Source organism: Pogona vitticeps, chromosome ZW-PAR (genome assembly GCF_051106095.1).
Source record: "Pogona vitticeps strain Pit_001003342236 chromosome ZW-PAR, PviZW2.1, whole genome shotgun sequence".
NCBI lineage: Eukaryota > Metazoa > Chordata > Lepidosauria > Squamata > Agamidae > Pogona > Pogona vitticeps.
The window spans coordinates 3,981,486-4,005,282 of NC_135800.1; the positions used below are offsets into that span (position 1 = coordinate 3,981,486).

The following is a 23,797-nucleotide window of genomic DNA, read 5'->3' on the forward strand; positions in this document are numbered from 1 at the left end:
GATGTATTCGCTTAGCAATGAGGTTTTTGGAGTGATCTTGCGCTCCGTTTAGCGATGTTTCCAATGGGGGAATTTCGCATAGCAATGTTCGGGACCTTGCTTCGCTTCGCGATCACAGTTTAGGTCCCCTGTTTTGCTTAGCGATGTTTTTGACAGCTCCGTTTTCGCTATTTTTAAAAGGTGTTAAATTGTTTAAAAAGGGTTTAGAGTGCTTGAAATCATTAGTGCACTTAATAAACCCTTTGTTAACCAAATTTGGCTTCGTTCTGACTCTTTTTTAATTTTTGGTGATTTTTTTCTCCCCCTTTGAAATGCATTGAAAATGTTTCAATGCATTCCAATGAGGGAACCGCGTTTCGCTTAGTGATGTTTCCTATGGCGATTTTTGCTTAAGGACGGCAATCCGTTCCCATTGGAATGGATTATCTGGTTTTCAATGCATCTCTATGGGAAAATGCGTTTCGCTTAGCGATGTTTTCCCATAGCGATGAATTTTTTGTAACCAATTAAAATCGTTAAGCGAGGCGCCACTGTAATCATAATGGGAAGCATCAGCTTTTGAATCCGATTCCCAGCAACCTATCCTGAGCAAAGGTTGAAAAACTGATTTTCCATTACTACAATGTAACAAACATTTTTACATATTCTCACTCTTGCTTTAAAAACAGATGGATGAAGACATAATTGAAAAAACCTTACACACCCCGGCAAGATGTTTCATTTCTGAAGGACAGCGAAAAAGACAGGACTCCCCAAATCCCCTCATATTCTGTTCACAATGCAATCTTTTTGATAATATTTTTTTACGGCACGACACCCCCAACTTTTGTAATTTATTTGTTTTTGCAGGAAGTCCTCCAAAATGCTCATAATAAAAATAACTGCCGAACCCCCATGAAACCTCCCCATTCCACATGAGAGGAAGACCAGAAAGATTAAAAAAGATGAATGTAGAGTCAGTTTCTAATGAAAACTGCTGTGAACGATTCCAGGTATCAGTTATCATCTACTGTCGGTACGGTGGTTCCCACCCTTGGGTCCCTAGATCTTCTTGGACTACAATTCCCAGAAGCCTTCACCACGCTGGCCAGGATCTTTGGGAGTTGTAGTCCGAGAAATCGGAGGCCTGACGTTGGGAACCACTGATGTAGGATTTTTAAAAATCCACTTTCACAAATGTTGCCTGGCCTCTCCAAAACCAGAGATACTTTTCAGAATGAACCCATCATCATTATTATTATTTATTTTTAAACTATTCTTGAATCCTCATTGGGCACTGTATGGTTGGCTGCCTTTACAGCTCATCCTGTCTCCAGCTGAAAAGCGGAAATGTGAATCACCGCTGTGTATCACACGTATAATTGGTTTTTAAGGCACATCACGCCAGTTCCAAAGCTCAGCCGTGAGATGCAAATCTGAACGAGTTCTGGAGCATCTTCATTGTCAACATCTAAAGCATGGAGGGGGGCACCTTTCTTTCGTCTCAGTGAACATCTGGAGAACATCTCAGCTCTGAAAAATTCTCAACGTTTGACTTGTGCAAAACTGGTGATCAAGGCTGACTATTCAAATTTCTTTTCATCTTCAAACTGAAATTCAAATATTTGCATATTCGCTGCCCCCTAATTTCTAACAGAGCAATCCTGAGCCAGGATGTCATCCTGGATCAGAAGAGAGGAACATAGTCTTGTTCTAGGTAAATCTAAAAACCCCTTCCCTAAACACCATGCTTCTTGTGTAGGTTGACTTGCTTGTAAATCTACCTTGTACATAGTCAATCTGGACAAGAGTTGCATTTAAATATATGGAGTTACTACATGTTATTTCCATAAGAAAAGTCAAGGAAAGGCTCCGATTTCCAGCATTTTTTTTTTAAAAAAAACATTTTATTTATGAACACACTTCTTCCAGAGTGTGCTTTAAAGCACAATGGCCCCTTGTAATTATTTATCAAAGCCGCAAATCATTAATGACATTTTTTTTCCCAGCAAGCCCCGGAGCCAAAAAAGTAAATAAAATATAACGGCACTGAATTAAACATTTGAAAAATTTCAAGGCAGAGTTTGCTCACAAGGAAAAGGGAGACAGTTTGGAGGAGAGGTAAAGAAAAGTAGGAAAAAGAGAGAGAAGGTAGACCTTTTTTAAAAAAATGTTTTGAAATTCTTGAACAGAACTCTGGATAAATAATTCCAACTAAATTATTTATTTCTCTCTCTCTCTCTCTTTAGACGGGTTTTCTTCGTGAAAAACAGATTGTGTCTCTTTCCAGTTCCCCCTTTCCCTGGTTCTATTAATTATTCAAGGCCATTTGCCGAATAATTTCTAGGAATCGTTTGCAGACGGTGGCCTGCTTGTAACGGATTTATCATGACGGGAGGGCAGCTGTGTTGGACTTTGAAGGCTGTTGGCAGAAAATCTTTCTCAGTGTGTGGAACAGGCCAGCTTTGCCACTACGTCATGAAGTCGAATGGGTTGTGTGGACTGGCTCACGGTTTTAAGAACCTCTCGATCCGTTAAATGTTGGTAGAGCTGGTTCTTTCCGTGCCATGTAAACAGTCGGGTGCTAAGCTTGTGGGCCAGGCAGATGCTTGTGAGGGTAACTATGCGTGGACGATGATGGCGGTAGTCTCCATGCAAAGAGGAAGTACCGTATTTTTCCATGTATAAGACGCCCCCATGTATAAGACACCCCCCAAAATCAAGAAATCTAAGTGGGGCTTAGCAAGTGTAGGGGGAAAGGGATCAAAGCGCTGCAGGATCGCTTTGATCCCTGCTTTCCCCTCCACTTGTTTTTGTTCCCTCCTCGCTTACTTCCGTGTATAAGACAACTCTCAATTTTTAGTTTAAAGATTTTAGACAAAAGTATGGTCTTATACATGGGAAAATATGGTAGCCATCTTGGAGCCCGGATAGCTCAGTGGTTGAAGTCTCTGACTACGGAGCCAAAGATTGTGAGTTTGATTCCTCATTGGGCTTCCTCAGTGTTCCATAGAGTTTCCAGCTCTAAGATTGTTATTATTATTATTAAATATTGTTCAAACTTAATATCTCACCTTTTGCTACATTTCTTAGACATCTTGGAAGTTGTGGGTCAAAAATATTTGAAGGGATGTGATTGTCCACCCAGGATGCATGCCAGTGGTTCCCAACCTTGGGTCTCCAGATGTTCTTGGGCTAAAACGCGCAGAAGTCTTCACCGTTAGCTGTGCTGGTCAGGATTTCTGGGAGTTGTAGTCTAAGAACTTAGGACCCAAGGTTGGGAACCACTGATGTGCACCCTCGCTGACTTTTCCACATAGATCAAAAAAGTTACACCCCAGCTTCCTATTCCTGCCCTGATGCTAGCTAGAAGCTTTCTTGATGAAAGCTAGATGACTTCTTGATGAGCCTAAGTGTAGCGAAGCCTTAAAGCCTTCTAATTTAATCCTTTCTCTCAGGTGCATCACATTGAGGTGTTTGTAAGGTACCCACAAAATCGGTAGAACTCAAGAAATGGAGAGTTATGGTATTGGTAGTCCAGAGAATCTGAAAACACCACCCCTAGCAACTTAACTGTAAATATATTGATATTTCTGCTGCATCTTGTTTGAACACCTGGCCTCCCCAATGTGTCTTTAGTAATGAACACTATGTTGTTGTTGTTGTTGTTGTTGTTGTTGTTGTTGTTGTTGTTGTTGTTGTTGTTGTTGTTGTTGTTGTTGTTGTTGTTGTTGTTTAGTCGTTTAGTCATGTCTGACTCTTTGGGACCCCCTGGACAAGAGCATGCCAAGCCCTCCTGTCTTCTGCTTCCTCCCAACATTGGGTTAAATTCATGTTGGTCACTTCGGTGACCCTGTCCAACCATCTCGTCCTCTGTCATCCCCTTCTCCTCTTGCCTTCACACTTTCCCAACATCAGCATCTTTTCCAGGGAGTCTTCTCTTCTCATGAGATGGTCAAAGGATTGGAGCCTCAGCTTCAGGATCTGTCCTTCTAGTGAGCACTCAGTGTTGATTTCCTTTAGAATGGATTGGTTTGATCTCCTTGGAGTCCAGGGTACTCTCAAGAGGTGATGCTCATTTGAAATGGACTTATAGCTCTCCTAATAGGGCTTTCAAAATAAGCGAGGTATGTAAGCAGTGGCTTTAACAGTTTCACCCTGAGCCGAGAATTAAACCCAGGTCTTCAGCATCCTAGTCTATCACACAGTCCACGACACTGGTCTAGACCACACTGGGTATGAATACTATAGTATGATAAATACCGTGATAACTAAGTTTATGGGTGGTCAAAATCTCGTTGCTGTTGAGACTCCACCAGAGGCAGAACCAGCCGTGTTTTCTAAATGCTTCGGGATGGAGGAAAGAAGGGTCTTGAAAGCATCCATAAATTGCCAGTGGGAACCAAAACAACTCTTTTAATTATATCTCCCCATAGATCTCCGACATTGAAGGGAAAAGCTGGCTGGGTCTGTAGGAGAGGGAAAAAAAAAAACACAACCCAACACCTCTGTCCACTTCTTCAATTCTAGAAGAGGTAAATTACTGCCGACCCAGAGAAGTAGTTATTCATACGCCAATAGGTGAGGTAAGTGCTGAGGCTCTTGGGAAATCTGTCAGGTTTTACTGTTGGGGTATAAATTATTCTCAAGTTCCCTCACTCCCCCGCCCCACCAACAAAGAGGTTCATGTGTAAAAATATTTCAGCCGAGCTGGTCTATGGATTTTCTTTCTCCTCCCCTGGAGACCGATGTTAACTTAGGGGGTCCCAGTTCTCTCTGGTAGGTCAGAAGGAGTGGTTTGCTCATAGACCATAATATTGATGGGTCACTGCTGAATTTCTGGGCGACGCTGTGCAGATTTCCTTCGGTGCATGTAAGAGAGCTAAAACATGGTGCGTTGGGAAGGCCAGGTTAAGACAGTCTGCATCCGGGAGCTCTCTCAAGTTTAAAAAGGTTTCATAGCACCACCGATTTATTATTATTTTTCTGTATTTTATGTTTTATATTTAAAAGGAGGCCCTAAGCTGTGATTTACTTAGTAATAATAAACATGTGCTCTCAAGTCAATTCTGACTTATGTCAACCCTTTCCAGAGTTTTCCAGATAGAGAAGACTCAGAGGTGTATTACCCTTCCCTTCCTCTAGGGGCAACCTTGGGATGGTGCAGCTTGCCCAAGGCCACCCAGGCTGGCTGTTCTCCTAGGAGGCATGGCGGGGAATCGAACTCCCAACCTTTGGCTCCTAACCACTGAGCAATCCAGCTCACTGTCGTTTACTTCTACAGTAATCCAGCACCGCAGATGGAGAGAAAGAATGTTGGAAACACTTATATAGGCAAGGCGATAGGGGCTGACGTGGTTTAGAAATGGAAAAAGTTACTTTTGGGGGACTAAGTGCAATTCTTCGTCAATGGAATCAAAGTTGATTTGATACGTTAACATCTACGCGAATCCCATTGACTTAGTAGGGCCACTATTTTAGACTAACAACTGGATCTAGATTTTGGCCTCCAGTTCCAAGAATATCTGAACCAGTGCGATGGCCACAGTTGGTACTATGGGAGTTAAGTGTGTTATCTGTTAATGATCACAATTGTTGGAAGGTAGAGCTAGAAGGAACATAGGCTTCTAGCTTGTTCAAACGGCTGTTGGATGCAGGAAGTATAAGCACAGAACTTTTCCACCTCTGTCTGAATACCTGGATACAAAATTCCATCACTGCCTCTTCCATTCTTGGCCATCATTTTCTTCTGATGCAGTGGTTCCCAATCTTGGGTCTCCAGATGTTCTTGAACTACAACTCCCAGAAATCTTGGCCAGCACAGCGAGTGGTGAAGGCTTCTGGAATTGGGTCAAATTCATGCTGGTAGCTTCGATGACCCTGTCCAGCCATCTCATCCTCTAACGTCCCTATTCTCCTCTTGCCTTCACACTTTCCCAACATCAGGGTCTTCTCCAGGAAGTCTTCTCATGAGATGGCCAAAGTATTGGAGCCTCAGCTTCAGGATCTGTCCTTCCAGTGAGCACTCAGGGTTGATTTCCTTCAGAACGGATAGATTTGTTCTCCTTGCAGTCCAGGGGACTCTCAAGAGCCTCCTCCAGCACCACAACTCAAAAGCATCAATCCTTCGTGATTTGATACCCCCTCCAATAACTCATACTCTACTTCCACTTCCGCTCACCCACTCCCTCCCTTTTTATCTGAGGAAAAAGCTTGATTTTAATAGGGACTTGGTACCATAGACTTGGATGTGGACCTGGGACTTGGAGTCAAAGACTTGCCAACATCACTGGTAGTTAAGATATGGGAGAGTTCCGTGTCTCGTTCTTGGCTGAAGCTGGAGAAACCGGCCACTGTTACGAATTTCTCTTTGACCTGACTTCCGGTGTTGAGCTGGCCTAAATCTATGAAAATGAGGAAATTTAGACTGCACCCTTTCCATTCCTAGAGATCTGGAATGCCACCTTCTTTCTTTGAAGTCGCTTCTGATGGTGCCACACCTCATGGGGTTCAGCAGCAAAACCTCCCAAGCCACGTTGCTTAATTGTAATTCAGCCCCTCGTGATATTTTGGTACCAATTAATATTGATTTTCCAATTGGTTTACAGAGATGTTGTTTTATTACTAATATATTTAATGTGAAAATCAATAGGAACACTTGTTTGGCTCTCTCCCTAGAAGGTAATAAAATCAAATATCTCAGGAGGAAAATGCTATCTGATCCATAAATGGCAGGCGCGAACAGATGCTTAACGCAATAGTTAAAGAGCAGGCTGGGATTCTTAGCAAATCCCATGGATTTTCCACATGAACAGTGCAGCAATTCTCCGTAACTTTCGAGTTATAAACACCGCCCGCCTTCCACACTTGCAGCAGGAAGAGAGAGAGAAAACGAGAGAAAGAGAGAGATTTCTTGGCAAACATCCAGTCTGTTTTGATGGCGGGGATGAAACTGAAATGATGACAAGTGCGCTTCAAGTTTATCACCGTGATTTAAATCGGTGTTTCTCAAATGCGTGTTTCCTACAATCTCTTCCCCCCCCTCCCGTCAACTCCCGGGAAAGAGATTTTAAATGGAGGTCTTCCATGGATAGAGGGTTGGAGATAATTTCTGGCTCAACCTGGGGGGAGTGGAAGGAGCAGAAATTAGTCACGGATGAATCCTTTGGGGTGGACAAGGCGGTCTTCCACTTTTTGGGTAGAGGGGTGGGATTAAAATAAAATACCATCGTTGGAATCTTGTACACAAAACACAGTGTATGATATCTCAAGGATGTTGTGCCATAGATGGTGACCCCCCTTGGTTCAAAGCAAAGGGCTTCTAAGGGTTGGTGAATACTCCTTTGTGCAAATACTAGGGAAAGATGAAGGTTATCAACCCTGAGTGCTCACTGGAAGGACAGATCCTGAAGCGGAGGCTCCAATACTTTGGCCATCCCATGAGAAGAGAAGACTCCCTGGAAAAGACCCTGATGTTGGGAAAATGTGAAGGCAAGAGGAGAAGGGGACAACGGAGGATGAGATGGTTGGACAGGGTCATCGAAGCGACCAACATGAATTTGACCCAACTCTGGGAGGCAGTGGAAGACAGGAGGGCCTGGCGTGCTCTGGTCCATGGGGTCACGACGAGTCGGACACAACTAAACGACTAAACAACAAAAAATTTCTCCACTCTGATACTGGGCAAAGAAGCCAGGTAGTAGTAAGACCTTCAGAACAGTAAGGATTCTGCACGATGTGTTCCACTTGGGAGGACTGATCCTTTGGCAAACGACGTGCCAGCAGAGGCCCTCTTGCGAATCTCCGTTAATTGAGGACTTTAAAAAATGCAACGTGGGAGCCTTTGCCTTTAGCGAGCAAGCGTTGATTTATGGGTGAGCAAATAATGAACTTGGCAAACAGTAAATAATAAAGAGGAAAATCTTATTGTTTTAATTAGCCAAAAATAAATGACTCAGCCTGGTGGGGAGGATACTGGGGGGGGATCTTCCATTCCATATCCTTTAGGTGCTGGGCGTCCAGTTAGAAAGCTGGACCCAATACTAAAAGCTCTTCCGAGGATTTCTGAGCGATGGTAGCTGGATCAGAAGAAAGAGGCTTCTAGCTTTCTCTTCTGGAAATCTGCCTGAGTGAGGGATCCTTTTGAACTGCGTCTCCCATGATGCGTCACTGGTTTCGTGGACAAGGGGAATTCTGAGAACCACCAACTTTTCCAAGATCTGAGATGCTTTCTTAAATAACAACAATATTAGAAAGATTAACTATGAAGAGTGCTTGATGCCAGTAACAAAAAAACAGCAGGAAGAGCAGTCAATAACCCCTTAATGCTCCCCACTAGGGAATAAAGTTTTTCCCATAATAAACAAGGCCACCATTTCCCCCCCCCCAGAGACAATGGAAAGTCAAATGCTCACGGTGCTAAAGAGTTATTTATTGGTCATGGCCGAGGCATATGAATCCTACACTCCATTTAAAATGCTTTCTATTTCCGTCAGACTGAGAACATGTAATGTTACCCATAGCTATAATTCTCCACCAATAGGTCCTTTTCTTCTGGGTTCGGTGGGAGTAATTTTGGTTTATGTTCCTTCCCAATGAATCTAAGGTGGGAGGCGACGATGGGTACCATGCTTGCTAATGGGAGCACGCACGCTACAGAGCGCAGTGGCACATACAGTAGTGCCTCGCTAGACATTTACCCGCATGACAGTTTTTTCGCTAGACATTGACTTTTTGCGATCGCTATAGCGATTTGCAAAACAGTGATTCCTATGGGGGAATTTCGCTGGACAATGTTTGGTCCCTGCTTCGCAAACCGATTTTCTCTAGACGACGATTTTGACAGCTCCCTCCACGCTCACAGAACAGGTGTTTTCGGGAACTAAGCTTCGCAAGACAGCGATTTAAACAGCTGATCGGCGGTTCACAAAGCAGCTTTCCTATGGCCGATCTTCGCTAGACGACGACGATTCTTCCTCTTTGGAACGCATTAAACAGGATTCAATGCATTCCAATTGGGAAATGCTTTTTGCTAGACGATGATTTCGCTCAACAGCGATTTCAGTGGAGCGGATTATCATTGTCTAGCGAGGCACCACTGTAATTGGGAGGAAATGTTCTGCCGGGAAAAACTGGCATGACCGGTGTCTGTTATTCTAGACATCTGATGTTTGTGGTCTCTGCGTTAACTCAAATATCTTGCTTTTTCACAACTGGCTGGGAAGGGCTGGGGAAATATATTCTTTGTATGACAGACCTAGGAAGGGGGAGCATCCATAGTGTGCCTCCAGTTCCCTCTAAGCTCACTCCGCATGTGGTCCCCGACAGGCAAAGTCCTCTTAGTATTCGCATTTGTGAGCTCACTTCATAAGACTAATGGAGTTGCTACCTGGGGACATTAATTGTGCGTGACACCCTCGGTGAGCCTGCCTGCACTCTGGCGAATATCACAGGGCCTTTCTTGACAAAATGCCTTGAAAGATTACAAATAGGCCTAAAGTAACTGCCACATTCACACTCATATCTGACAGCCATCTTCAAGTTCGGGCGCAAACAGAATTACCGCTCCATCTTTACACCTCTGGCTCTCTTGATTGCATTAAGTCATTGGCGATATTGCTTCCTTTTAAAACCGGTGTCACCTTGTGTAAAAAACCAGCCCCCCGGTGCCTTTTCCGCTCAGCCTTCTGGCCGTCAAGGAAAGTTTACTCAGTTCTTCGAAGAAGTCTTCCGAGGAAGAGGATCGTGGCGGTCACAGGGAGGAGAAAAAGTACATTTCCCCCACCTCTGTGTGTTTTAAACCTCAAATTCTTCCCAGCGTGGAGGTGAAGATGTTCGCCGAGTTTTTTAAAAAATGTACAGAAGCAGTACAGGGAAATTCTGTCCCAGCCTAATTCAATAGACCTGCATGGACAGAGTTCCTATTCTAGTCCTCTGAAGATGTTTTGGCCACAGAGACTGGTGAAACATCAGGAAGAACAACCTTCAGAACACGGCCAAAGAGCCCGAAAAACCCACAACAACCATCAGACTCTGCTGGACTTCCACAGGGGTTGTATAGGTTTGCCTGATACAGTACAGGTGTTAAAGTTGAGGAGCCTTATAAGAAGGAAGAGATGGCAACCTTGAAGTGAACTCTAGCCAGCATGACTTGAATGCACATGCCAGAATTTGAAGCATGAAAGCATCAATGCCCACTGCGTGGATGGATGGGCTCAAGTTTGCCTCTTCTGGAATTAAAAGGTACTCTTGCGTTTGAGCTCATTGGAATGTTTGTGAAGATTCCGTGTTGCCCCAACCCATCAATGCCAGAGGGTTCGACGCCACAAGCCTAATCCAGTGAGAGTGGATTAGGCTTGTGGTTGAGTGCTACAACAAAGCTAGAGGTGCAGAAATGGACAATTTTCAAATGCGAATATTTGTAAATTATAGAATAATGGAGTTGGAAGGGACTTGTAGGGCCACAGAGTCCAACCCCCTGCTCAATGCATTAAATCATAGAATAGAATAATGGAGTTGCATTCTTTCTAAGAAGTACGCAGAAAGCTCTCAGCGTTGACAAGGCTTTGTTAAAAAATGAACATCTCAACCGGACAACTTTCGGCGATCCAGATATTTCTACCTGAGAAACAATCCTCTTTGTAGCTGCCAGATGTGTCAACGTGAAGGGTGAAAGGCTCATCCAGAGAAACAGGTGTGAGATCTCTTAGTTACCTACTTCTAAGCAGAGTCTCTGGCTTCTGGTTGTCATTCCAGCAGCTAGGAATTGTGAGAGGCCTGTGGTTTCCAGTTAATGTTGTAGCTTCATGTTGGCTAAATTCTCCCTCTCTCTGACCTTTTCTAAATCAGAGCTCGCTCTTCTGTCATGCTTTGTGAATGTAAAGAGCTCCTTATTTGGAGCCGTGTAAGTCTTCAGGTGTGAGCCGCGAAGTCCTGTTTCTGCCATTCTTCTGTTGGAGAAGCAGTCATAGACCGCATGACACTCCAAAAAAACTTGGCTCCCAGCTCTCAAAAATACAGCATGGAAAAGGTCAACGAACTCTACCCAGCCTCAAGGACTGGGGATCACTACACACAAAAGACCAGCTAATGACACCCATCAACCACAGTGACAGATAATCTCTTCTCCTTAGCACAACAATACACCCACAACAAGACACACTAATCACCCATCTACAGAAAAAGACAAAAGCCTATCTCACAGCCATAAATACTGCACTCCCAAGCCAACTACACCAGAGCACAGAGTGCTGTCCTTTGAAGATGCCAGCTGCAGGGACTGGCGAAACGTTAGGAAGAACAACCTTCAGAACACAGCCAGAGAGCCCAAAAAACCCACAACAACCATACAGTAACTGTCCTTGAATGACAGAGAAGGAAACAAAAAATGGCGAGTACAGAAGCTCTCCGATAGCTTTGAGATGTCTTTGGTGTCTTCTTCAGACCCCACCAGGAGGACATGTTTCCCCATCTTGGATCCCCAGATGTTCTTGGACTAAAACTCTTCAAAGCCTTCACCACCAGGGGGGCTGGTGATTTCACATGGATGGGGTTGTCCCTGTGGGCACCAGAGTTAGAGGTTGAAAATGAGATTTTCCCAAGTTAAGGCATCAAACCCGATCTTGATACAGAATATGGGTTTCTTAAGATGAACCAGTGTTCTCCTCCAGCGTTGGGTTCCCTCAGCAGGACTCGCACATTATGGCTTTATTTTCTTTCCGACGATCAATCACAAGACAAAGCATGCGAAATGCAAGCTACAGCGGCAAGCACGTGCATTGTGTGTTCTGAACTGCTCCATGGACCACCTCTGAAAAATATGTATTAAATATACCATTTGCTACCAATGCCTAGAGGATAGCCTCTTGTGAGTAGGCTTACTGGTGAGGGAAGTGGGAAAAATAGGAAACTCCCCCATTAAGATCTTACGATTCAGGCAGGCTCCTATGGGACTTAACATCCTGGTTTTAAAGAGAGATGTAGAGAGTTTTAGAACCAGCATGTTGAACTGATCTGGAAATGGATCGTTAACAAAGCTGTAGTAGCAAAGAATTTCTAGTTTTGCTATATATGGCTTTGATGAACAGCCTGGCTGAAGCATTCTGGACCTGCTGGAGGCGGTGAACACTCTCCAAGGGCCGTCCCGTGTACAACATTTTACAGTAGTCCAACTGGGAAGTAACGAAGGAATGGATCATTATGTTCAGATCAGCAGATATTCTAGGAGCAGAAACGCACATCTTTCAGCTAGGATTATTTTGTTTTCAGAGGGAACCTGGGGGGGGGTTAAAAGGCCCCCAGATTCTGCTAAAACATCTCTAGCAGTTACATCGATCTTGTGGGCCAATGACTCCAATCCGGAGCCAGCTGGTAACTCCACTCTAGGTTTTGACGGGCGCTCTCCGAGGTCCTGAACCCGAACGCTAAAATGGGTTCAGCACAAGAGATGACCATGAATCGCGTCGTGCTGTGCATTTCCTTCCCCCACCTGCAGGAATCCCTGCCCCACCTCCTTGTCTGAGTGGGTGGCTGCTGAAAGAGGCAGAGAAGGGAAGTCCGTGTTTCTGCCAGCACTGGAAAATCATGCAAAGAGGAGGGAAAGAGCAGCGCACACCCGCTGGTGAGTGGGGGAGACAGTGAGGTGGGAGGAATGGAATGTGTGGCACCTATAGTGCCGCACCGACAACTCACAACAACCCAACATGAAGCCATTCATGCCCATCTCTATTCATCACCTTGCAATAACCTCTTTAAAGTTCGGACTAAAACCCAGATTGGATTCACTGCCCAGTAAAATCAGAGTCACCAACTGCTTTTGCTTCTTTCTTAGTGACTTTGAAGACTCATAGAAAGGCGCAAGGAAGACAGAAGAGGCGACTTGGTTCCCCGGACTGGGGAGTGTCAATGTCTTCTTGCGGCATTCTTGATTTTCTGCCAAAAAGGGGAAGCAATTTTTCGCACCCTATGTCAGAACAGTGATAAACATCCTTTTCTTTCAGGCTGAATCTCTGTGCCTCTACACACGTGTAACGGAGATGGACACCCTTCAAATCCATTCCTGATGAGGCAGCCCTTCCGACACGTTCATGGCTCCGCATGGCTCCCCAGTGACTCAGGACCTTTTGTTGAAGCACATATGAAATTAAGTGAAATAAAAATCATATTAAAAATTATTACCGCCGAACAGCCATTAGTCTGCACATTCCTGTCACGTCTTGATGGATTTCTCACTTAGTTCAATGAATGTTCTAATGACAGTGATAAAATCACTTGGAAAAAAATATATATAATAAACTATTAACCCTCTCTCATGCAACGCGCAGGCTCCCCCATCATCCTCTAAATAGTGTCAAAATGTTTCTCCTGCAGTAGATCGTGACTCAGGTATATGGAGGAGACACATTGAACGTGCCGTGCTGAGCTGAAACACTCAAGGTCTCAAAACTCAAAAATCTACTGGATCACAGAACTGCAGAGGTGGGACAGAGCGGAAGGAACATCTGGTCTTACCTTGAAGAAAGAATGTAGCATTGGTGGATCAGGCCCATAGAGCCCACCTCTGACTCTGTCACTGTCTTAGAACATTCATTGGTCTTCCTCAAATGTGGAGCTTGTGTGCCTCATAGCAACTGCTGGGATTGGGGAAGCCAGCATCGACTAGGACTCCGAAGACCTGCGTTCAAATCCCACCTTGGCCCCATCGCTCCCTGATGATCTTTGGCCAGTCCCTTCCTCTCAGTGTGAAGAACCTCAAAGAGTTGTTGGAAATCTGAAATGTGGAAGAGAAAGGCAACTTCAAAGACCTTAAATTTATAGGAGGAAAGGGAGACTATATTTAAAAAAAACATTCATACCTACTTCTAGGTCCAAAAATGAAAATCTCACCCTATCTATCAGAGTGGCACTATCATGCACAACTATTAAAATCCTTTAGGGTAAGAATGTAGAGATTTCAAACATGCCTTTTCCCTATTAGGACCCCAAAGGCTACTAACATGATTAACACCAGATTCCCACAAAAATAGCATTTCAAGACATGGAGCTATTGACATAGGATGACCTCAACCAATGGCCTCTAGTTGAGGTCATTGGCCCACCTGGTTCCATATTGTCCGCTCTGATTGGTGGAAGCAATCCCAGGTTTTCAGATCAGAGTGTACGGATCCTACCCATATAGGAGGGCTTCCGTGCAAAGCTACCTCTGTCCCTGTTGACAAGTAAGATTTCCAATTCTGAACTGAACGAGGTGGATCAAGACCTGGACAAAATAGATTAAGATTGATAGATGGCAGTAAAAGCAATGATATAGAGCCATAGTTCCGAATCTTGACTCCCCAGATGTTCTTGGGCTACAACGCCCAGAAATTGTGGCCAGCACAGCTCATGGTGAAGGCTTCTGGGAATTTTAGTCCAAGAACATCTAGGGACTCAAGTTTGGGAAGCACTGATTATTAGAGAAATGTGTCGATTCCACTCTGCCAAAAGGCAAATGTACAAAGTTGCAAGGGGTGTAAGCTTTTTCTAGTCATCAAAGTCCTATTTTTCAGCCAGCCAACACTGAGATTTGGAGAAATTAAGTTTGGTAAATGGATTTGTACTGATTCTCAGCCTTCTGGGCTGTTTCTATTGTTAAGGATCTGGAAATTGGACAGCTTTGACCGTGGGCTGCTAATTTCCAAGACACAATAGCAGCCAGTCCTGACTCCCTCAGCGCTGCCAGGGCAGCTTGGCGGTAAATCCGTTCTGGATTTTTGCCTGAACTTGACAGGACCTATCCAGGATGACAAATCCTTTGCGCCAAGAAGGTTGATCTCCCTTTGGGTTGCATGGACTAACGTTGGTTCAACAGCCCACTGGGATCAGAGCCTTCTCCGCCTTCCACCCATGTTGAATTGGGGGTGGGGGCGGGATCCCCTTTTGGCAACCCATCCATTCTGTTCTTTCTTCCTTTTCTTCCACGCCGAGTGCAAATTAAGTCAAGGCCAACACCGAGGGAGAGCTGCGCATCGTTCTTTACTATTCATCACTAAGTGGAACCACCGTTGGACAGATCTACAACTCTCCGTAGACTCTCGCCGCTGTATTTCTCCAACTCTCACCTGTATGGCGGTGGCTGATTGATCGTCTTTGCTGAGATCCATGGTTTTCGTCACCCCAAAATATCTCACTAGCAAAGAGGCATTTCATAGTGCGAGCGCAGATATTTGCGATTGCAGAAGACAATAACAAAACCAGATATATAGTACGTCTCTCAGCCGGTGGGAAGGTTAGGATTAGGTTACTTGTGTGTTCAGTCGGCTGTCTGGGGGTTGTCAGTGGGCAACCACTTAGCCTTGGACCCAAACGTTTACCATGGTTAATTGGAAGGGACCCTTCAAATTAAAGAACATCCTTTATACTGTATAAGAGCTTCAAAATAATGTATTGCAGCTTTGTTACTCGTTAGGGTCTTTTTTGGGGGGGGGAGTTGGCTGAATGTGAAATGCTATTTTATTCCCAAAGTACTAGATTGGGAATTGTTTATTCTTCCTTCCTTGTTTGTTTTTCCTTCCTTCCTTCTACCCATCATCAGCTCCTTCCTTCCTTCCTTCCTTCCTTCCTTCCTTCCTTCCTTCCTTCCTTCCTTCCTTCCTTCCTTCCTTCCTTCCTTCCTTCCTTCCTTCCTTCCTTCCTTCCTTCCTTCCTTCCTTCCTTCCTTCCTTCCTTTTCTCTCTCTCTCTCTCCCTCCCTCCTTTCCTTCCTTCCTTCCTTCCTTCCTTCCTTCCTTCCTTCCTTCCTTCCTTCCTTCCTTCCTTCCTTCCTTCCTTCCTTCCTTCCTCTCCTTGAAAATGACCCAGATCGTTGAGAACTTCAAGGCATTATGAGTCTGGATGTTTTTGAGAGACACCCTGCATAAAGGATAATAGGCAGAGAGACCACCAGGCCCATAATACCTTGCATTTCCTGTTCATCTGAGTGCACTACTAGACTTGATACTACCATGGATAATTTGAAATTGACTATATTTTCCAATTCACACCTTTCAAATCCATCCTCATTCACAAAGACAGTGATGAACTAAGGGTCAAGCCTTTGAGTGGGTATGAAAATATGCATGACCAGAAGGCATGTGTGACAACAGAGCAACATTTTAGCTACTTCTCCTTATCCAAGAGTATTTTCAATGTTCTCATTTTGTCCCCCTCCAGTTCATGCACAGGAATTTCTTTCTGTTTCCTAGCTAGCATGGAGCCCAGCTGTGTGACATTTGTCAGGTAAAAGTTATTCTTAATGAATTTGACGGGCGGGGGAGGGGAGACACAACAGACCTCATCTCCGCACAGGGAAAACACGAGACACGATCCTAGCAATTAATGGGCAACTGTGCCGTGCAAAAATGAGGGAGCTTTTTTCCCTCGGCGAGAAGGGGTTAAATTACCATGGAAACAAGCATGCATTATTTACATGGCCTAATGAATAAAACATTTAAGTAGTAGGCTAATAAATTTCGGGACACAAAAGCAAACTAAGCTATGATTTAAATATATGCCTCTGATGAATATAAGTTGAGTTATAGGAGAAGCAAGCAATGGGGGAAACCAGCTCGGTTTTATACCCGTGTCTGACACCACTGGGAAACCTTGTCTTCTTTTTTTAAATAAATGGTTGTATTTTTCTTGATGAGAAAATATAATAACATAACATGATCCCTTGCGGGCAAGCTTATTTTTCCTTCCTTCCTTCCTTCCTTCCTTCCTTCCTTCCTTCCTTCCTTCCTTCCTTCCTTCCTTCCTTCCTTCCTTCCTTCCTTCCTTCCTTCCTTGGATTGTTTTTCTCTTTTCTTTCCTTTCAATATGCAAATCTGCTGCCTCGTTTTATTTCTTCCTTATGCAAATTAGCTCCTTCAGTTCCTTCTTTGGCTTCCTTTTCTTTCCAATGTCTTACAGAAGACTTGTTGGTTCTATAACAGCATCTCCCTCTTCGCTTCCACCGACAGGAGAACATGGATGGTTCCAAGACAGCCCCAAACGGAACAGTATTATTTTTTTGCTTATTATGTTTCTGTAGTTTTGGTATCACAGGACCTATGACAGCATCTTAAAAAGCAGAGACATCACCTTGCCAACAAAAGTCCGAATAGTCAAAGCTATGGTTTTTCCTGTAGTGATGTATGGAAGTGAGTTCTGGACTATAAAGAAAGCTGACCACCGAAGAATTGATGTCTTTGAATTGTAGTGCTGGAGGAGGCTCTTGAGAGTCCCCTGGACTGCAAATCTATCCATTCTGAAGGAAATCAAGCCTGAGTGCTCAGTGGAAGGACAGATCCTGAAGCTGAGGCTCCAATACTTTGGCCATCTCATGAGAAGAGAAGACTCCCTGGAAAAGACCCTGATGTTGGGAAAGTGTGAAGGCAAGAGGAGAAGGGGACAACAGAGGACAAGATGGTTGGACAGTGTCATCGAAGCGACCAACATGAATTTGACCCAACTCCGGGAGGCAGTGGAAGACGGGAGGGCCTGGCATGCTGTGGTCCATGGGGTCACGAAGAGTCGGACACGACTTAACGACTAAATGACAATGAGTTTTGATATCAAACAGGGCAGGCAGGCTCTGGGATTTTAAAGAATAATTCAACAATGGCCTACATTCTTGATCCATTCTCCTGGGGATCCAAGATTGGGAACCAAGGCCTTGTAGAAACATCCCTGCTCATAGAAAACTAGCATGCCAGGGAGATTGTGAAGAGATCGTGGATGCTAGAAGATTTTTTTAAAAAATGTATCCTGATGTTTCTAAGGCAGTGGTCCCCAACCTTGGGCCTCCAGATGTTCTTGGACTTCAACTCCCAGAAATCCTGGCCAGCAGAAGTGGTGGTGAAGGCTTCTGGGAATTTTAGTCCAAGAACATCTGGAGGCCCAAGGTTGGGGACCACTGTTCTAAGGATACAACATCCAGATGTTCATGAGTGGATCCAGACAGAAATGGCCAGCCCTTTTATAGTTCAAAGTTAAACATGTGAACTCAGAAGCAAGACTCAGGAAATTCAGCAGGATTTATTCCCAGTTAATTGCGGGTAGGATTAAAGCCTAATGCAATTTCTGCATTTCCTTGTCCTTCTCCTGGCCCCGAAATCTATCTGTTGCACTCTCTAATACTTCACATGTTAGACTGTATGTGCTTTTATCATCTACTGCTAGCTTTTTATTATTATTTGACTGTTTTGGTTCTGAACGGGGAAAAAAATCCTTTGTTCACTCAACTGAATTTATCATTCAGTTCTTTTTTCAGAGTGATACATTTTAGGAACCCTAAAATGGAAAAGAAGACTGTAAATGAAATTAATAGATGAATAAACCCCACGCTTGCATGTAGCTGTGTGTGCATATATGTGGAGAGAGAGAGAGAGAGAAAAATGAATTTTCAAGCAACTCAGCTAAACCTGTATTATGTGAACAGTCTGTTTTTGAGCCAAAGAAATATTTCACTTGGGAAGCCAGTGGAAAGATTCTTCTGCCGAAAATTCGAGGAATTTCCCCTTTGGTTTGTCAAAGCCGGATCGTGGAGAAATTGATTTTTTAGCAGACTACATCACCCAAAATTCCCCCAGCTGCCAGCTGATGGGCCACATGGAGATTTGATCTCAACCAGCTGGATTTAAAAAAAAAAGTCTTATATCAGACTAGGAACATAGCTTGTGGACTCCCTTCTTGCCAGGAAAGTAGATGACAGAGAGGAGAGCGAGCGATAAGCGTTGGAAGAAAGAAGGAGAAAGGGAGATAAAGAACAGTGTAGGAGATGACAAGCTTGAGGAGAGGATTACCACAAAGGATAGAGAAATCAGCTGCCTGAAACATAGAATAACAGTAGCAGAAAAAAAGAGAGAAAAATGGAAAGTGGTGGCAGAAAAAGAGAGAGAAAATGAAATGGATGGGGAGAAATCACTGCAGATTTATTTCATTTATTTAAAATATTTTTAACACTGTGTTCCTCCTAAAAAAAGGACCCAAGGCAGCTTGCCCCATTTCAAAACGCAATATTGAAAGCGAAAAACGGTGAATTATTCAATGATTAAAGAAGAACGGCTAGCGTGATGTGAAAAATGTGAGGGAAAAGCCTTCCAAGAAAAGATTTTTTTTAGAAGCAACAAAATAGAAACGACGGAAATAGAGAGGCGTCGCCGAAAGGGAGAAAAGTGACGGCCGTTGGCAAAAGTATATACCATAAAATACAGAGGGAGAGTGTGATTAGGAGAAACAGAGGGGGGGGAGGGAATAATTAGGGGGTGTAGGGGTGCACCTTAGAAGTTTGTTGCCCTCAACAGACTCCCCGCCGCCAGCCCCAAGACACGAGAGCTTTCCCAGAAAAAATATACTCAAAACGGAACACGGCAGACAGTGTGTCGTTTTGCTGCGCACGGCTGATGTGATCCGTGCCGTGATGATGAGTTACTCCCATCCCCTTGGTACCAGATGGGCTGGTTTTATCGCCTGTGCAGTGGACAGGTTGGACTCTGCCACGGTTAGGAGAAGGCTGGTGGCATCTATCAGTTCGTGAAGCAGATTGCGGCCGGCGGAGATAGATGGGGGAACATCTGGCATTTTCTAGGGTGATACCTCCAGGAGGCCCGAGCACCTGGCCATTTATCATGGGTCATTTGAACTAAGGTGTCCTAGGCTCGCTTGGAAACACGTTTTGCCTGTTAAGCAAATAACACGGATCTGCCTTCATCCATACCAGGGTAAATTCTGGGACGGATGGAGGAGATTATAAAGAAGACTATAAAACAGTCACTCTGCAAGCACCTTGAAGCAAATGCGGTGATAAGTAGAAGCCAATGTGGATTTGTCATGAACAAATCCTGCCAGACTAATCTTATCCCGTTTTCTGATCGGGTAACCTCCCTGGGAGACGGTGGGAATGCTGTAGACATAATATATCTTGCCTCCAGCAAAGCCTTTGACAAAGTGCCCCATGATGTCCTGATTAGCGAGATAACTAGGTGTGGGCTGGGTAGAACAAGTGGACACACAGTTGGTTGTGAAGACACAAGTTGTGTTCTGACCAAGGCAGCGTAGGCTGGTTGCCTTTATTTTCTTTGATCCGGGCGTGATGTTTCTGTTGATATGCATCACCCCATCGCACTGCCGACGATTGCTGAGCTTGTGGTTTACGAAGACCAAGAAATCCATTTCACACTCAATGGCCAAAATCCTATTGGGGTTTTACACTGGCCTAATGCAACTGGTGTAGACCTGATGGATGAATTGCCAGCAGTTAAGAAACTAGTGTAAGCATTTGTTCGTGTGAGTTAAGTCCCTGAATCTCCCCATAGGAAACGTCCTGGCCCTTCAGATCTTCTGAGGAGGTCCTTCTCTTGGTTCCAAGTGCCATCTCAGGTATGTTTGATAGGGACACAAGAGAGGGCCTTCTCAGTGGCTTCTCCCAGGTTATAAAATACTGTCCTTTAGGACAGTGGTCCCCAACCTTGGGCCTCCAGATGTTCTTGGACTACAACTTCCAGAAGCCTTCACCACCACCTCTGCTGGCCAGGATTTCTGGGAGCTGAAGTCCAAGAACATCTGGAGGCACAAGGTTGGGGACCACTGCTCTAGCTGTTTCATCCCTGGTCACAGTCTTGTTTTTCACAAGATGGTTTAACTGGGTCATTCTTGTATTGGTGGTGCTAAGCCATTTTATTTTCTAAGTTAAAAGAAAGGAACAAAAAAAAACATCTGTAAACAGCAAGTGGCTGAAATTTGGGGACTTGTTTATGGAATGGGTTATGCTCTTCAGTCCCGTTCCGTGTGGTTTTTATTGGCAACGGTTGTCTTTGAGGGACCGAAATGCTGATCTCAACACAGGAGGGTGAACGAACGAAGCCCCGTGGTCAAAACAAGGAGAAGAGGTGAATAATAAAGGCAAAATGGTGTTAGGAAAGCCTGCCTTTTTCCTCTCCTCTCCTTTCCCTGTGCTCTCTCTCTCTCTCTCTCTTCCCATTAATGCCACCACAAATTAAACGCCAGGAATGTAAATGCTCCGAGAGCTGAGTGCGGGATGTTGCTGAGTATATAATGGCCGTCATATCTCCCTTCATTCCGTCACTCTGCCGCAGGTAATTAATTGCCTTGTAAAGTGCTCTGAGATACAGTGTATGAAAAATGTTATATGTGGGCGGTGGCGGGGGGGGGGACCAAATGCAACGGGGTTGCTGTGTTTAAAGCAACAAACCTCTAATGTAGGGGGCCTGTGTTGAAAACACACAGAGAGTCACAAATCCCACATCCTATGAGGTCCCTTGCTTCACCTCTCCTGCTTGAGGCACCAAAACTTGAGATTTAAAATCCACACACCTAGAGCCATCTTCCTCATAATTTCTGTATAACCTGGTTGTTTATAATTCTTGACAGGGAAGGAGTGATAGGAGAACAAACGGAATTTATGGGTTTTTCCAGGAGGACCTCTCCAAACAAAGCCAGTAAGGGATTCTTACCACTAGAACGGCATCCACTGGATCCTGAAAACGGAGAAGAACCAAACTGGCCTTAAACCACGTGAAATATTTCCAGACAAATAGAATTGTTTTGAAGCGAGCCTCGGAGGGAGAGGAACCAGCCCATAAGACAAAATGGGTTCAAGAGGAGCTGGTAATTTAACCCGTTGGGTGGTCTCCCTCACAGCTTGATGGCCTCAATCTTCCTAGAGAACCTGATGGGTCTTTTAAAGGAGAAAGATGGGATAAAAATATTTAAAATGATTAAACTGAATATACCATATTTTTCCATGTATAAGACACCCCCGTGTATAAGACGCCGCCACTTTTCTAACCCAAAATTAAGAAATCTAAGTGAGGTTTAGCAAGTGTAGGGGGAAAGGGATCAAAGCACTGCAGGATCACTTTGATCCCTGTTTTCTCCCTCCGTGCGAAGTCCCGTGGGGCTTAACAAAAGGAGGGGGAAAGGGATCGGGGCAATTCCGCAACTGCACGATTATTTTGATCCCTTTCACTCTTATACAGCCACGGGATTGCTTTGATTCTTTCCCCCCTCCTTTTGTTAAGCCCCATGGGACTTAGCAAGCAGAGGGGAAAGCAGAGATCAAAGCGATCCTGCAGCGCTTTGATCCTTGTTTTCCTTTTGCTAAGGATTATCAAGTGGAGGGGAAAGCAGGGATCAAAGCCCTGCAGGAACAATTTGATCCCTGCTTCCCCTTCCACTTGTTTTTGTACTCTCCTCAGCTTGCTTCTGTGTATAAAATGACTCTCAATTTTTAGTCTAAAATTTTTAGACAAAAGTATATTCTTATACACGGAAAAATACAGTATACGGCTTAGTCTATGCAGAAGATCTTAGGTTCCACCTGGATGAACTCCCATTTAAATGATTGCAATTAACATGGCTTGGAAATGCTGTGATTTAAGACTTTGTGTGCATGAGTTTAATATGGTTCAAGCATAACACAAGACAATGGATTGATGATTGGATACATCTGGAATTGGCATGGAGTTGATATAAGATGGAGCTATGCATCTATCTGTCTGTCTGAGGAGTCAGAGGCTGGGGGTTCAATTCCCCACTGTACCTCCTTGACAGGGGCTGGACTCAGTGATCTATAGGATCCCTTCTAAGATTAAATCAGATTAATCCCTAGAAGTGAAGATTTCAAACTTTCTACATGCAGTGGTTGAGTTGCAACGCCAACTATTGGTCCAGTCCAAATTATCATAGTATTATCACATTATTGTAGCTGGCTGGATAGCTCAGTGGTTTAGGTATCTGGCTGAGGAGCCCGACTTTGGGAGTTCAATTCATCACCATACCTCCTGGGAGAAGAGCCAGCCTGGGTGGCCTTGGACAAGCTTCACAGTCCCAGAAGAGGGACTATGTATCAACCTTAAAAACCCTGGAAACTATCACCATAAGTCAGAGCTGATTGGATAGCGCAGTGGCTTAGATATCTGGCTGCAGAGCCAAAGGTTGGGAGTTTGATTCCCCCCCACGGTGCCTCCTGGGAGAAGAACCAGCCTGGGTGGCCTTGGGCAAGCTGCACAGTCCCAAGGTTGCCCCCTAGAGGAAGGCAATGGGAAACCACTTCTGAGTAATCTCTACCTGCAAAACTGCGGAAGGAGTCAACATAAGTCTGAACTGATATGATGGCACATAATTATTATTATCCCCAGAAATAAACCGCTTACCAGTGTAGGTGTTCCAAGAACTGGCGAAATTCAGCCTTCATATGCAAGCTTCTGAGCTGCACTGGATTCTTTCTTAGATTTGGATGAAATTTAAAGGGAAAAACAACAACACCTGCACATATCTAAAAGCAAGGAGAAATGTGTGCTCGTCCTCCAAGCCCCTATTCCAATTCGTCCGGATGCAAATGATAGTGCTGGAAAGCTGGAAAAAACATGTGCCAATAAAATAACAGAAAGGATTTTTTTAGTATTATTATTATTATTTTACCGAGAGAACAACCCCATCAATTCAGATACAAAAGCTAGTAATTGCAGGAGGCAATCGCGGTACAAGTTGGGATGAAATACCGGGACTGCTAAAAATTCAGAGAGAAGCTGCTGAGATTTGTAACAGCAATTCAACACCAGGAGATGGATTTGAATAAACAGCAGGGAAATAATGTCTTCCGGCTCCCAGCATGGGGAAAAAAGCATCTTGGCTGGAGCTCAAACAAAACAGCGCACCCATTCAAAATCTGGCAACATTTGGGGATTTGAATATGCATGAAATCTCAAACATTTCCAAGTCTTGTTTTTGAGCATGGTGCCACGTGCTAAGGGAACAGAGAGCTGCATGCATGTAGTACCTGCAAGGAGGTGAGCTCCTTT

At 44.3% G+C, this 23,797-nt stretch overlaps 1 long non-coding RNA gene across 1 annotated transcript; it reads left to right on the top strand.

The window, feature by feature from the left end:
* Window positions 1–4,297: 4,297 nt before the first annotated feature.
* Window positions 4,298–23,082, top strand: LOC144585170 (uncharacterized). The gene is made up of 2 exons (XR_013539688.1): window positions 4,298–4,565; window positions 12,978–23,082. It is a non-coding gene; the product is annotated as an uncharacterized LOC144585170 (long non-coding RNA).
* Window positions 23,083–23,797: the final 715 nt, after the last annotated feature.